At 36.7% G+C, this 16,500-nt stretch overlaps 1 protein-coding gene and 1 long non-coding RNA gene across 2 annotated transcripts in view; both read right to left on the minus strand.

The window, feature by feature from the left end:
* The window catches only part of LOC127568805 (palmitoyltransferase ZDHHC14-like), a 111,704-nt gene that overhangs the window by 6,689 nt on the left and 88,515 nt on the right, over positions 1 to 16,500 (minus strand).
* LOC127568806 (uncharacterized) lies at positions 1,869 to 14,009 on the minus strand. Its single transcript, XR_007956071.1, has 2 exons — positions 7,840 to 14,009; positions 1,869 to 7,794 (listed from the first exon to the last, which is right to left on the minus strand). It is a non-coding gene; the product is annotated as an uncharacterized LOC127568806 (long non-coding RNA).

Genomic DNA, 16,500 nt, shown 5'->3' on the forward strand with positions numbered 1-16,500 from the left:
TATTGGGAGTCTAACTGTTTGTGGATGCATGGGACAGGATTAATGCAGAATACACTGCTTAAACTTAAAAGATGCACGTAAAACTAACATAGCAGTTGTACCAGACAGCAACATTGTCCCTGGAAGCATTCAACACCTTCAAGGGAAGATAGGACTGTGTAAAGTAATAGTCTTTCATTGAAATTAATAATTTTACTTTGAACAATAAAAGGATTAATATCTTTATTTCTTTAATGAAGGAAAACCTTTGGTTATGGCTTCTACTTTGAGGAACCATGTTCTTTGGTAAAAACACACTCAGTATATCCAATTTCTGAACTCCAGTATGACAGCAACATTACAACTTTTCTTGGGCTAGGTCTGATGTAATTTAAATAGATAACAGTCTCGATCTTTAATGAAATAGTGGATGTAATCCTGACCAGTTCTGAGGTTGCATGAAATACATTGTGGCTCTTGAAATCTCCCCCAGTTTGGGTGTTACCCTGTAGTTATCATGCCTTTTCTACCAGAAAAAAATCCACCTTTTAATTGTTCCTTAACTTCTCCTGAAAACTTATAGCATGACTTTTAAAAATTGTTAGGGCATATTGGAAATTGATGAAAGAAACCTGAAATTGTACAAGATCACACACCACAGTTGTACAAAGTGCATCAATTGCAAATGGCTGCAAAAGTTTAATTGACTCTTTTAGTCAAATTTCAATCCAGTTCTTGAACCATAATCTGCAGTGTACTCAAGGTGCACAACCGATTCCCTCCAATTGCTGAAGGGAGATGAACTTGAGAAGTAAGATGCATCTTTGCCAGTATGCTGACAACATGGTTGCTGCTGTGAAGGTAAAAGAAAACGGAGCTGAGCAATTTAGGTCATCTGTACACTGAAGTTGATGGAAATCACATTTGGCACCAAACTGTTAAATATTCCTTTTAGAGTTGACCTATTTAGAATTTTAATGAAACGAGGCACAATATTTACAGAAACAGATCATCTTTTAAAGCTTAGTAAAGTCTAAATGTGATATTGTGGGGCTGTTAAAAATATATCATTAGAAACCTATTCAAGCTTTCATTTCCTTGACAAACTTTATTCTTTATACTTCTCAAGTTAAACTATTAAACTGTTTTAAAATCTGAGATACGGTGAGGTTTATTCAAAAAAGAAAAACAAGGATGAGGATGAGAAATAGAAAGGGCTGCAAGCAAGATGTAGGTAATGAGAGAGAACTGAGAAAGTGAGAAAGGATCTGTATAGGAGAATATAAAACAGAAACAAGGAAAATGATAAATGAGATAGGAAGCAAGTATACACAGAGAAAAATGGAATTATGAATTTGACACAGAGAAAGAGTAATGTGCTGAGAGAAAGGAAAATATGGGTGAAAAAAATATATTGGAGACTCTCAGAATGAGAGGCAGACAGTGAACGACAGATAGAAATCAAGGAAGAAAGAGCAAGTGAATGACAAAGGATTTCTAGGACAGCAACATTTTGTTAGATTAGGTTTCAAAATTTATTGCATGGTAAACTTGGACCAATGTTAGTCTATTAGTGAATTTAAATATACATTCTAAATATAAGTAAGGAATGTTATTAAAGCACAAAAGCAAAATGGCACTGTTTCTTGCCATCATAATAGTTTCCTTCTAGGCACTGAAGTAATTCAAAATAAACTTGATCTACTGTGAGCCAACATAGACTCCATAGGTCAAATGGCCACCTTCTCTGCTGCAAGAAATCTATGATTAACTATGGTCATTTTTTAAAAAGCCATGTTGTTTTGCATTAAATTTATGTATGTATTTGTCGGCAACAGCACTGCTGTTAGAAAGATGTAAACAAGCCATGCAAATAACACATAACAACATTTAGTTTATCGTGCAGATTTATTGCTAGAAAATACATGCAACTTTCATGCAAAAATTTACAACTTGTTAAACACTGCATACACAGCAAAGTTATTTGCCATTGATATTGCTGGTTTTAGCAAATACTCAGGAGCACTACAACACTATTCGCAGGCTCAAATGTGGCAGCAGAAAAAAAATGAAAAGCGTGGCTTTCCCTTCAATTATATATTTTTTAAATGAACTAAATGTTTTTCATCAATTTGCATCACTTTGAATGTTACTTCGTACCCAGACTTTGTTTCCCACAAGTGGCCAGTACTCCATGTAAATAGCAATTTTTGAAATGTGAGCCCCAACAATGAATTGTGATGGCTGTGTGACCATGATAGGCAAATTTTTCATTGAATCTCCATAATCAATGTAATGAAGTGAATTTTAGTGCCTATGCTATGATCAGCAAACTACACAGATTTGGGATTGCAAATGCCGCCTTCCTGGTCTCCCACAATTAACTACTGAATGGATAAACCTGGAGAGTAATATTCTAACATCTATCCCCCAAATAACTGCCATTTTCACATTTAGATACTCATGATTCTTGCTCAGTATAAAATTACAATTTTATTACATTATGTATAACTTAATAAAGACGTTTAAAAAATAAAATTAAGCAAACATCTCAACTAGGCATATAAATGTATATTGCCAGCATTCACTGTAAAATAACACTCTACATGGCTGCTATTTGCAGATAGCACAAAATTTGGCAAAGTAGGAAATGATGAAGACATCAGAATGCCAGATGGTGAACAAGTGGGAGTACTAATATAGATAATCGTACAATGCAAATGATATGCGATGGGAAAGAATTTGGTGAGCATATATATAAGTCCTTCAATGGGGTAGGCCAAGTTGAGGAGGAGTACTGTGGACAATTCCTGGCACATTTCAGAAATAATACAAAGATTGTGGCCAAAGGAAAGGCAAGAAGAGACTTGGCAGGATCTTACCAGGGATGTGAAACTTCAGTTAAGAGGCTGGAAAAGTTGGGGCAGAAATGCTCAAGTATCTTAACGAAAGAATGAAATGATGAGAGGTTTTGATAGGGGAGAGAGAAAAATATTGTACCCTTTAGGAAGCTATAGATTCAACAGCACCAGTAAAACAGACTGAGTAAATTTATTTTAACCTAGTTTTGCTAGGTTCTGTAAGGGTAATTCCATAAATAATGTTAAAAAGGGAGCTAGAGATATAAGGATGGGGAGATGATTGGGAATGAGCAAAAATGAGGGATGTGGAACTAATCACAATTGCTCCTTCAAAGAGCCAGCAAAGCACAGTGGGATGAATGCACTGCACGATTTCAAACATCTGAAATTTCTACCATTTGTTCCAAAGAATATGATGATGATCGCATATGAATCAGAATAATCACAAAAAAATTGTGTTGATAATAGCATACCTACCATGACAACCTAAATTATGCACAAGCTCGTACATTGTATGTATATTGTTGGGCGTGTTCAATTTGGGTATCAGATTACCAGTGAGCAATTTGACTTTCCTCAAAGTGAAACAATACCTAAGAAATTTGTGGATATACAATCCTCTTAAGACATGTAAAAAGGCATCTACATGCTTAAGGATGCAGTGTCAATAGATAGAACAAGGCATTGCTCCCGTTTCTCAGCCCTGCAACCACCTATAATGGTTATCATTTCTGATCATTGCTAATACTAACCCAAAAACTCAATTGGTCTTGTACTTGCCCTTTTCAAATTAGTTTCTGGGAACTCATTTGGATACAAGGTAATTTCAACACAGCTTAGCAAACAACAGAAGAATCACTTGATGGCAGGCAGCATTAACTCATACTCATTACAGTAGTTTCAGGCATTACATTGCAAAGTAAAAGGTAGACTGTGAAAGATTATTTGGTAGAATTTCTGCATTGGAGTACAATATCCCCCACAGTAAAAATGCCAGAAATTTTTTTTTGCTAAACTTACTATGGATATTTAAACAAAATCCATGAAAATTCCAAATGTTACAATTAGCACAAATCCTGTAAAGATGGGATTAAAACAAAGCAACATTTTCAGTGATTAAAATGTCAGATTCTTTTTCCATTATAATGGAATCTCAAGTCAAATGCATAACTAGCGCTGTATTTTCTGGGAAAGTGGAGGTGTATACTATCAGTGAAGCACTCACTCATTTTGTAAGTACAGGTGACCCCTGCAGTATGCATGGGGGGGGGGGGGGGTTGCATTCCAAGAAAATGGCCTGCATTGCAATTTTCCATAATGCGAAGCCAAGTTATCTGCAATATGCATCAAGAAATGCAAGTTGAAAAAAAATTGTATAATTTACTTTTACTTTCAAACACATAAATTAGGCAAGAACATTCTTCATTCCATTTCTCAAATTTTTGGGTAGTGATTTGTGAATTCTATAAGGGTGGATTTCCGTTATCAGAACATCCATAATGCAGAGGTCACCTGTAGATCTTGCTAGCTATTGATATAATTATTGTTCAGAGCTGTTAAGTCTATCAATCTTCAAATGAAAATCAGTTAAAACAGTGGGGATAACTTTAAAATCCATTCACTGTTTCAGGAAGAAAAGCAGCAAAATTGAAAGTGAAAGGCTTTACGTAATACATAGAGCAACATGCAATAATAAAAAACATACCATTCAAAAGGTAATCAAAAGTTGAATAACCATTTTAAAAAATTTGTTCATTTTCTATTTGTTTAAATGGATCATTTTGAATTGGTTTCCAGGGTGACAATTGACTTAAAGCTTAAATTAACAATGGTTAAACAAAAGATCCACTTAATTGGGTGTCAGCATTACTTCAGAATATTATTCTTTTGGGTTTAAATTCCTTTGCAGAATCCCAGTGAAGAAAATAACATTTAATACATTTCAGATACAGGAGTGAGATTCATAAATTTATTTTAATTTTAAAATCTAAAGCAAATTATGGATGGATGGAAATTAATTGCCCACATTAAACTGTTAAAGTAAAAACAAAACAAACAGTAGGAAGTGTTGAAGTATTTAATCTGGTACCAGAACAGCCTCTAAAAGGCAAAGGGTCTTAGTTTGTTTGAACAACCATGGTCAACAAATGAGGTAAGAGACAGGATTAGACGAAAAGGGAAAGCAAACTGGGGCATCCATTAATAGCAGCAGATGGACACAAGTAATAATAGATACAAAATGGGAATTGAGGGAAAGCCTAGCAGCAAAATGATCTATAAATATATTGAGAGGAAGAGCAGTAAAGAAAATGTGGATTCACTGAAGACAGATACAGGCAGGTCTATAGTGGATAATAAAAAAACAGAAGAATTTATATTTGTAAACAGTGGAGAAAGTCAACAAAATACCAGTGGCACAACAGAGCCATGAGATGAATCAAGAGGAAGAAGTGAATTTGGTATGAAGAAGAATAGGTAATGGAGGAAATAACAGAAATTTATACAATGTACATAAACTGATAGTTTCCACACAAGGCTATTAACACAAAGAGATGGAGAGTGTGCAAATGCATTGGTTATAATATCCAGAATCTCTGCAGATTCAGTTTAAAACCAAATGTGGGAAGTTACTGGAATCCTTTATTAGCGATGTTGATTGAACCCTTGGACAATGAACAACTATAGAAAGAGGTCAGCATGGATTTGGAAGGGATAGCTTATGTCTGACTAATTTCATCAAATCACTTGGAGGTCAGTAGATAGAGGATTCTTTATAAATGTTACCTTATAAGCTTCCAAGACATGGGATTATTAGAAAAAATAATATACCAAATTGAACATGACCTTGCAGCATGGTCAGTAATTGAGTTGCAAAAGACAAAATTTAACGATAATTGGCAGTAAGTGATCATTGGTGTTTCCCAAAGATCTGCACCAAGTCTTCAGCTATTTGTAACATCTTACTTATATAATTCATTGCCTTTCCTTCCAGCACTTATGTAATTATGTACAGTCCTGTTAGGGTTCATCCTTGATCACTTCCTGCTTCTCATCTCCACGCTGATGCTCTGCATTTTTATCCTATAACACACGATCTATTCCACATTTATGCTGATGACATCCACTGCTATCTCATAACCACCTCTCCAAAATCTCAGACTGTTTGTCCAATCTCTAATATTAGAGAAACAATGGGAAATCCAAAACTCACTGTTTTTGGTCCCAAACCAAAACTCTGATTTCTAGACACCAACTCCATTCCCCTCTTCAGCTTGTTTGAACGAAGCTTTTCTCAACCTGAGTGTCAGATCTCAACCTGAAGTGAGCTTCAGATGTTCCTAAATCTCTCTACATTTCTCTCCTTCTCAAAACTTCTTTGGTTCAGTCTAATGTCTCCTTTTTGACTCAGAATCAGATTTTATTTGATAATCCTCCAGAAAGTGCTTCAAGCATTTTGCTTCATTAGAGATTTTCCCCAAATGAACAAAGCTTGGAATGAGAGGATAGGTGGCATGGTCTCAGGTTTCCTGTCATGCTGCACTAACTGACATAGGACTGGTGAACATGTTTTCTTAACTTCACTGGAAGAGATGCATAGACTCCACTTAGCAACTCACTATATTATCATGACTAAGAGTGGGACTCAAGTACAAGAATCAAACCTTTGCCCTTCTGTTTTGTGATTCCTGGTATTTATGTTCTAAATTTAACAAAAAACTTCTATTATTGATAAAATTCTGTTTACAAAGAATGACCCCATTTTACACTAAGCCTAATTCAGTTTTGAATCATCAGATTACACACAGCTTTCCATGTAACAGCAATAGATTGCAGTTGGCATGAGGTGAGCAGGTGCATTAAAGAGAAAGGTTGTCAGATTAAACATTAAAACAAAATATTTGATAAGAATAAGCTAAATTGCCTTGTGACTGCAGAATGAAATTCAATGTTAACTGAAAAACAAAGTGTCACATTAATTGTATTTTTACACAACTAAAATTCATAACTTCATAGTTTGGAATAGTTTTCATTGATTTTGCATGAAATACATTTCAATATGTAAACTGATATTAATGCAATATCAAATAATTAAGGAAACCTAGGCACAGATAATATTCCAGAACGACAAGCCCAGAAGTTCAAATTTAGTGGCAAGGGAATAGAACTTACGACTAACCTCAAAGAAAGCCCCACTCATTATGGTGGGAATAACACTCCCATTCTCTATACTGCTGCTGCCAGGCATCAGTTCATGTGAATTTTTGGCATCCAGAAGTTATGATATCATCAAGCTTGCTAAGCAGCCAATCACATTAAAGAATTCTCACAAACAGCTAACCAGATGGGAAAAAGCACTGTTATTAATTAAGACACAACAGAAAATGCAAATGTTGGAATCCGGAGCAAACAAACAAACTTCTGGGTGAACTCAGCGGGTCACGTATCATCTGTGGAGGCAAAGGAAAAGCCAATGTTTCTGGAGAAAACCCTGAATCAGGACCCACTGCCAACTACCCTTTGCCTCCACAGATGCTGCCTGACCTGCTGAGTTCCTCCAGCAGTGTTTTCTGCTGTTATAAATAACAACTGCAACATAAAGTTGAGTTCCACAAATTTTGCTGCTAATTTCCACTCTCTTTTCACCTTCACATGGTCCATCTCTGACTGTTCTCATGCCTTCCATTTCATAATTTCTCCATCTCCACCAGGGGATACGTTGGTGACCAGTATCCTCTGAAAGCTGGCAGAATCTCACAGCTACAATGACTACACTTCCTCCCACCCTGCTTCCTTGTAAAGACCTCTCCATTCTCCGTTTTTCCAAGTCTGCTTCATCCATCCTGACATTACCTTCCAACAATGCTTCAGACAAGTTTTTCTTTTTTCCCCAACAATGGGTTATCCTGAACCATAGTTGACAGGGCCCTAAATCAGGTCTGTATTATTTCCTGCTCTCACCCCTTTGCCTCCCTCTCAGAGCATGGATAGGCTTCCTTACCTTCCACCCACAGCAGCCTCCACATTCCACGGATCATCTTATATAATTTCCAAAGTGATGTCGCCACAAGACATATCTTCCCCTCCCACACTCAGCAATCCAAAAGGCATGTTCCGTCCAGGATGTTCTGCTTCATTCTTCAGTCTCCAATAATGTCCATTGCACCTCTCAGGTCACCTTCCCAAGCAACTGCAGAAGATGCAACACATGGCCTTACATTCTCTCCTCTCCCACTATTCCAGGCGAAGCAGTGTTTCTAGATTGGGTGACCACTTTGCAGAACACCTCCATTCAGTTTGCAAGTGTAACCCTGAGCTTCCCGCTGCCCATCACTTCAATTCTCCGTGCCACTTCCATTCTGACTTCTTTCTATTCAGCCTTCTACACTGTTCCAATGAACCCAATGCATATCCAATGAACACTTCATGTTCCAACCAGACACATTACAGGTTTCTAGACTTAACATTGAATTCAACAGTTTCAGCTAATTAGCAATTCCAGCCTTTGCTTTCACATTTCCAGCATTCATCATGTTGTTTTCTTCTTTTCTCCTGGTAATTTCAGGTATTTGTTTGTCTTCTCTCAGTTACAACACCCCCAATAGTACCTTTTATTATTCACTAATCGCTTTACCATCTTACTTCACCTGGCTCCATTATTTATTTTGTCACTTAAACTCCTTTTATCCACCCTATTGCAGACCTTTCCTTCTGTTATCTTCTTCCCTTTTTCCTTTGTATTTTAAAATTTGTTTCACTTTTCCTAGTTCTGCTGCAGCATCTTCAACTAGAAACATTAACTTTCTTTTTCTGCACGGATGCTACCTGATCTGTTGAGAATTTCCAGCATCGTCAGATTTCCAGCATCTCCAGTAATGTACTTTTGCAACATATATGATTATGGCAGGTTTACAATCTTTAACTTTTGTTAATTTCTTACATTTCCAAATATTTGTGCTATGAAATTATGAAGTGTATTAAATTAGTTTTGATGGATAAAGCCTTTACCAATCTGTAATTATGATTTAGTATACCATTAAAACTTTGACTTCATTGAACAAACAGTAAGATTTTCAAGACAGCCTTCAGCAGGACTAGTTCATAAATAATTCAAATTCACATCAATTCTCCTAATATCTTCTGACATGGGGGAAGGTTGCAAATAGATGTAAATAGAAGGAAAGTAAATCACAAACAACTTTGGAATTCTGTATTAAACAATGCACATGGAGAAATCCCCAATGTCCTTAGTTTGAGAATCACAAGACACTCTCATTTTTCCACTATTTCAAAAGTGATAAAATACAATCCAAGTACCTATGCTGAAATAAAAAAAGCAATGCTAGTCTGATAAAAATATGGAGGATGCACTTCGTAAATATTCTATCTTCATCTGTCTTACCATCAGTATGCAAATAGGAATTGCTGATATATCTGTGTATTACAGCATTTGCAGTTGTTTCTAAGTATTCTTTGATAACCAATTTTTAAAATTATATAAATAAAATGGGTCTTGATTCATAGTGATCTTATATTCCTTCATCTACAAATTGATTATCTTGTGAGAAGAATGCAAACAGAATAGACACATCACTAAACAATGGAGTCTTCTGAAAAAAAAATTTTTAAAAAAGAGTTGCTGGAAAAATGAAATAAAAACAGAAAATGCTGGAAACACTCAGCAGATCAGGCAGCAAAGAAAAAGAATTAACATTTCAAGCTGAAAACCTTTCCTTAGAACTGGGAAAGAGAGAAAAGAGCAGACTAAATAACAGAGCACCTGTGTACTATCTGCAGGAGTGTCCTGGAGCTCTCTGTTGCTTGCCACTTTAACTATCCATCCCCCTCTCATTATGAGATATCTGAGTGTGGTCTCCTGCACTGCCAATAACAATGCCCAATGCAAGCTTGAGAAAGAGCACTTCACCTTCCATTTGGACACTCTGTAGCCATCTGGAATCAATACCAAATTTTTCAACTTCAGCTAATGTCAGAACTGTTTCCACTGTAAGTCCCCCATCTGTGACACTGGTTCAGTTTTTCACTCCACTAGTACAGCCTGATCTGCTAATCATGCCCTACAACCATGCATTTTTCAGCTTTTAACATTCCCTGGTCTTCATTCTTACTCTCTTAACTGCCCTCATCTCATAGCTTCCATTCAATTTTTTTCCCTCCCTCCAAGTGTCCCCATTAACCCATTGGCCAGGTGACCCCTACAACTTATCCTCACACAACCCTGGCCTCACCCTATTACAGATATTTCTTTGTGCTCTCCATCCCTCCTTGCAACTTAAAACTCATGTGTTTTCTCTCTTTCCCAGTTCTGATGAAGAGTTTTTTTTAAATCTCGACCATAAACTCTGTTCCTTTTTCGACAGAAGCAGCCTAACTGCAGAGTGCTTGCAGCTTTTGCTGTTTTTAATCAAGTCTTAAAAGTCAACTTTGTTTTTGGTTAAATCTTGGCATAAGGGAGATTGCTTCAGAGTACAAAGTAATTCCTACTTTTCACTACCTAACATTCAATTAATGTGTCTACAAGTTCATTTTCACATCTTTATTTGGTACATTCATTCATGAATGGGGCAATCACTAATTGGTTGTGATCAAGTTGTTTAAATCATCTGGGAATTTCATATAATTGTGCAGACTGCTCTAACAGCAAGTAAACTGAAGGCACTGCCCTCACAACACCTGGCATTAACTCAACATTTCAAATCTAATTTTTGTTTTGACTGTGTGGGGCGACTGGAACAGAGGTAACCCAGCCTTTTTCCTCACATGCGGTAGTAAATTCATGCACAAGATGATGATCCCCAAACTGCATCAGAAGTGTGATCACCTTTACCAGTAATTCCTGGTATTTCTTTTGCTATGCCACCAAAGAGAGGAAAATATCAAAATGAAGGCACAGTGATCCCAATATTCACAAAAATTTAAATTCAGTACCAAAACACAGTATCCATACTTCTAATTGATTTTTTTCACTATTTATAATAATAGCTCAGTTGACCTTCCCTCTATTGCTTTAGGAAACATTGACAGTTTTTTTGTTGTTGGACAAGATTAGTTTAAAGGACTCCACTGCAAAAGAATGTGTTACAAATGGTATTAAGTTCTGAAAACACCATTAAAAATTTATCAATACAGGTTGAAACACTCTAGTCCAATGTTCTTGGGACGTGACTGATGCCGGACCAAAGAAAATGCAGACCACAGAAATTGCCCTCAATCATTTTCCTCTGAGTAGGACAACTGTTCTTTTAAAGTATAGATACACCCTGGGTCACAAAAGGGTTCCGAGAACTGTCCATAACCTGAAATTTCCCCAAGTTGTAAATGCTGTTGGCTGAGATTACTTTCAATGAGAGTGCAAAGGTTCCACTGGTAGGTTAATTCACCACAGATTAGTACAGATCTTTGTTAATTTTAGATCTTAGTTAGCATTAGTTATCTAGATCTATACTACAGATTCAAAACATGCTGGACCACAGGAGTTGCCGAACCAGAGAGAGTTTCGATCTGTAGAAACAACATCAATATATAAATCTGGAAAAAAAATGTTTACATGGCTGTTCAAAAAATGATTAAAAAAATATTTGCAATCTAACAGTTTAAGACAATGTTCTGAGCTATCCTGGACGTTACTATCTTCTCTTTTGATTATTGATTAGCCAAGAAAATTTATATTGTTTAGCTTTTCATAATTTTTCCTGTTTCTTCCCAATGTAGTTTACATAATCTCAAAGATTAGTAGCATCCCAGAACTCATAGCCATTGCCTATTTACTAATTCCAAAACAAAAATTACTTAGGTAGGTACTTTTGAATTGTATGGATTTTGTGCAAAATAACAGCTTGATATTCCACAAAGCTCTTGGAAAATTGAAACAATGCTGGTTTGAATTTATAATTCCACACAGGGCAACTCCTGACTCCACTTCTGCAGCCACACCCTTGCTCCGTACAAGAAATTCTGATCACTGCTTACTGTAGAGCTTCCAACTTCACCATAAACTGTGTCCTTACCACCGGAAACACTATCTTTGGCATTTAGGTTGAGCTAGGGATTCCTGGTCTTTCCTCACAGCCTCTCTCTGGCTGTATAGGAAGATTGGTGACCCAGATAAAAATAATATGGAACAGTCAGATTTTCCTTTAGATATGGCAGGGCTACACCTTTGTCAAAGCTTTCAGAGGCACCATTAAAACATTAAACTGAAGCTATTTTTTTTTCTTAATATACTTATTATCACTTAATATACTTACTATCGCTTTTGCTTCCTAATCCACTGCTCCATTGAAATAAACAAGGCACATAATCCTGCATCAGGTCAATACACATACATGAGATGCTGTTTGATTGGGTGCATCTTACTGTTACCCCAATACACTGTGGTCTTGTTTTTTTAGCATGGGTTCACAATAGGAGACAGAATAAAAAAACCTACGTATCTGAAATAAAAATAGATCATGCTGGAAGTACTCAGCAGATCCAGCTGCATTTGTGGAGAAAGTTATGATACTATTGCTTCAATCATAAAGCCACCCTTGAAATATATTAAAACGACTCCCTGTACTGTTAACTTGAGTTTGCCTGCAGATTGAACATTGCCTAAAACTCAAGGCATCAATGAATGAGATTAGAAGAAACCTGGAAAAATACGTAAACAACTAGTTACACCATATATTGCAGCCTGTCATTCTGACAGCAAGATATTAAGGTTAACCCTGAGGAAAATAATAAATACAATAAAAATCAAAAGGAAATCAAAATCACCATGCAGATATTTGATGTGAAAATTTAATCTAATATCTCTGGCTTCTGTTTACAATGTACCATATCCTGTGTAGGATCAAGGAGCCCTGGTAAAACTGAAGTCAATGGTCTTCAAGGAAAAGTATTCAATAGCTAAAAGCCATACTTCGCTGAAAAAATGATTGTACTTGTTGGAGGTCAATCATCCCGACCTCTGACATCACTGCAGGAGTTCCTCAAGGCAGCATCCTAGACCCAATCACCTTCAGCTGCTTCATCAGATGATCTTCCTGCCTTCACAAAAATGAGGTCATTTGCTGAGATTGCGCAATGTCTAATGCATCTCCTTAGCAAATGAACCGTTCCATACCTGCTTGCAGTAAGACCAGGACAACATTCAGGCATGGCTGATAAGTGGCAAGTAGTATTTACACCACAAAAGTGCCAGGTAACAATAGAGAATCGAAAGACCTACTCTTGACATTCAGTGGCCGAGTATCCCCAACATTAACACCCTGGGAGTCACCACTGACCAGAAACTTCACAGCTGCAAGAGCAGGTTGGTTATTCAAAACAAGTGAATCTCCTCTTGATACCCCAAGCCCTTTCCACCATATTCAGGCACAAGTCAGAAGTGCAATGGAACACACTCCATTGCCCATATTAGAGCAGCTCCAACAACTCTCAAGCAGCTCAACAACACCTAGGACAAAGCAGCCTGGTTAACTGGTACCCATCCACCACCGTAAATATTCATTTACTACACCATTGGCATATGCTGGCTGCATTGTGAATCATCTGCAAAATGCACTACAGTTACTTGGTAAGGTTACAGTAACAGATTCTTCCAAACTTAAAACCTTCTACCAAGGAGGACAAGGATGGCAGGTAGATGAGAAATCAGCACTTGTAGATTCCCCTTCAAGTCGCACACCATCCTAACTTGAAGCTGTATTGTTGGTCCTTCATCTGCATGAGGTTTAAATCACGGAAATCCCTCTAGGACAGCACTGTGGCAGTACCTTCACCAGAAGGACTGCAGAGATTCAAGAAGGTGGCTCCCAACCATCAGTGGTTCTCAGATCCCACAAATTAAACAAATAAAATTTGAAATCTCAGGAATAATTTTGGGTGGTACATTGCAAAGCAAAGAGTCAAAATTTCAACCAAAACAAAACATGATGCTTCTAAGCAAGGCTCTTCATTTTGACAGAAGCTTTGCAATCAACTTGAAGACACTTATCTGTTCTCCAAGGCATAACAGTGGGATGAAAAATGGTATTTTGGAGTGAAATTAGTAATTACATTCCTCTGCATGCACTTTGAAAATGTATTTTTTCACTCCAAAATATAATCTGTGTTTTCAGGTTGATTGCAAAGCTTTTCCATCAGAATGAAGAGCCTTGCTTTGAGGAGCCGTGTTTTGTTTTGGCTGGAATTTTGACTGTCTTGCAACGTACTACCCAAAATTATTCCTGAATTCTCAAACTTTGTCTCTTTGTAGAAAGAGGTCCACAACAGTCTGCTACCATCAAATGCATGAACAAAGTCCCTCTAACAATCCAAAGCTCAGGTTTTAATAATGATTTATAATGCTTGAGGTTCTGTTAAGTGACTGGAATTACAAATAAAGGCCTTTAAAAATATAAGTATTTCTGAATTTTAGTATATAGATTAGAGTTCTTACTTTGGATCCTAATCCACCACTTATTTTCTATCAGAACATGGTGAAAACCATTACCCAAAATGTGTCTCACAATTTGCAAATTCCTCTGGTATTAAGGAATAATGAACAAAACCAGGTCTTTAAACTTTAAAGTGATCTGATAACAATAATCTAACTCACAAGATAAAGTAGGAGTTGAGAATAAAGGTTAGTTGGACCAAGCTAAAAATAATGGCGATATAAGTGGTCTGGGAATACATGTAGCATAAGTATTAACCAATAGTTAAAAATGAACTTGGAGGAATGGTTAATATAAACTAATTGCTTGCATAGCAATCTGCACAGCATTCAAAACCACATAGGGGGAACACAAAGAATAATTTGAAGTAACAATCCAGATGTGATAGAGATAAATGAAACATAGTTATATAGGACTAGCAAATGAATACTGCAGAGTATTATAGATTTAAATAGGACAGGGAAGGAAGGAAAGAATGGGGATTTTGCAGCAATAGGGGGAGTTTAATGCCAGTAGGAAAGAAAAGGGACATAATGAATATTAAGATGGAAACAGAAGCTTCAAGTGGATTGAAAGGATGAGAGATTGGTCACATTGGCGGGGAATTCTACTGACCATCAGATTGTGACAGGAAACTGCTGCATCTAGTACAAGAAAATATTCAAGAGCTGAGAAGTAAATGTAGAGGATTATCAAGGCATAGTTTTCCTAACGAGATTCAAAAGTAATAATCATGATGGATCTCAGCAAAATATAGGCCAAAATAGTAGACTGATAAAAATACATTAGAAATGACAATAGAACTTGCAAATATAAATTGGAAAAAACTAATGAGCAGATGCAATGAGAGAGAGATTTAAAGCAGTGATGAAATGAATCAACGAGAAATGTGTTCCACCAAAAAAAAAGGAAGTGAAAAATCATTGCCAAATAAGGAGCTGGGATAAAAATGAAATTGAAAAACTATTGCACAGTACACAGATAATAATGTAAGAGGACAGAAGGAAAAAAAGGGTTGTCAAATCAGTCCCAAAAAATGATTAGGAAGGTGAAGGAGCTTCAAAGTTTAATTAAAAAAAAACTTGCTTAAAAGAAAGTCAAATCTTCCACAGATACATGGAATAAAGCTAATTTAAATCACAGAGCACTACAAGCAATATTTGCTGATAACACCAAAATGAGTGTATCATTATCAGTATGGAAGACTGTGACAACATCTGCATAGTCATTAATAAATTTGCATAACCAGCAAATTACATTCAATATATAAAAATTATGGGTTGGTACATTTTGGTAGGAGAAACAAGAATGTCTCTTGTTCTGCTTGGAAAATTAGAGTTTAAACATGGTGAAAGAGAAAGTGGATGGAGGGGTGTGTGATGACAAATCATTAGAAAGAGCATTGCAAGTTAGCAAGGTCATACAATAATGCTAAAAAAAAGTACAATGGTTGATTTCTAGTGGAACAGAACTGAAAACCAGGATTGATAATCAAAACAAAACTGCACATGCTGGAAACCCGAAACAAAAAGAGAAAATGCTGGAAACACTCATCAGACCTGGCCAGCAGCATTTTCAGTTTTTATTGAAAAGGATTGCCAGGTTAACATCATAGAACCCATGTTTATAATACTGTGTACTGTTCCAGAATCCATGCAGCATAGAAATTTTCAGCACACGAAAGATTTAGTTCAGCCCACTGTGTCCACAACAGTCTACTTTTTTGCTCTCACTCCATGGCTCATAGATTATAGCTCTTCAGGTGCTTTTTAAGATGAGGGTTTCCGCCTCCCATACGATCTCAGGCAGTTCCAAACCCTTATTAATACTTGAGTGAAACAAAAATTCCTGATCTTGCAGGCAGTGCAGCAAGTAGTTAAGAGGGCAAATAGCATACTGCTCTTTATTGCAAAGGGGTTTTAAAGTTTGAAAAGAGTCAAGTTTTTATTGCAATTGCACAGGATGTTGATGAGGTCACACCAAGTGTATTGCACACAGCTTTGGCCCCTTACCAAGGAGGGATATAATGGCATTGGAGGCAGGCCAAAGGAGATTCACCAGGCAGGGGATGAGAAGATTCTCTCAATTAAGAGAGGCTCAACACGTTCTGTCTGTTTTCTTTGGAGGTCAGAAGAATGAGGGATGATCTTATTGAAACATACAAGATCCTAAAGGGGCATGGTACTATAGCGGTTAGCATAACGTTATTACAGCGCCAG

Source organism: Pristis pectinata, chromosome 3, assembly GCF_009764475.1.
Source record: "Pristis pectinata isolate sPriPec2 chromosome 3, sPriPec2.1.pri, whole genome shotgun sequence".
NCBI lineage: Eukaryota > Metazoa > Chordata > Chondrichthyes > Rhinopristiformes > Pristidae > Pristis > Pristis pectinata.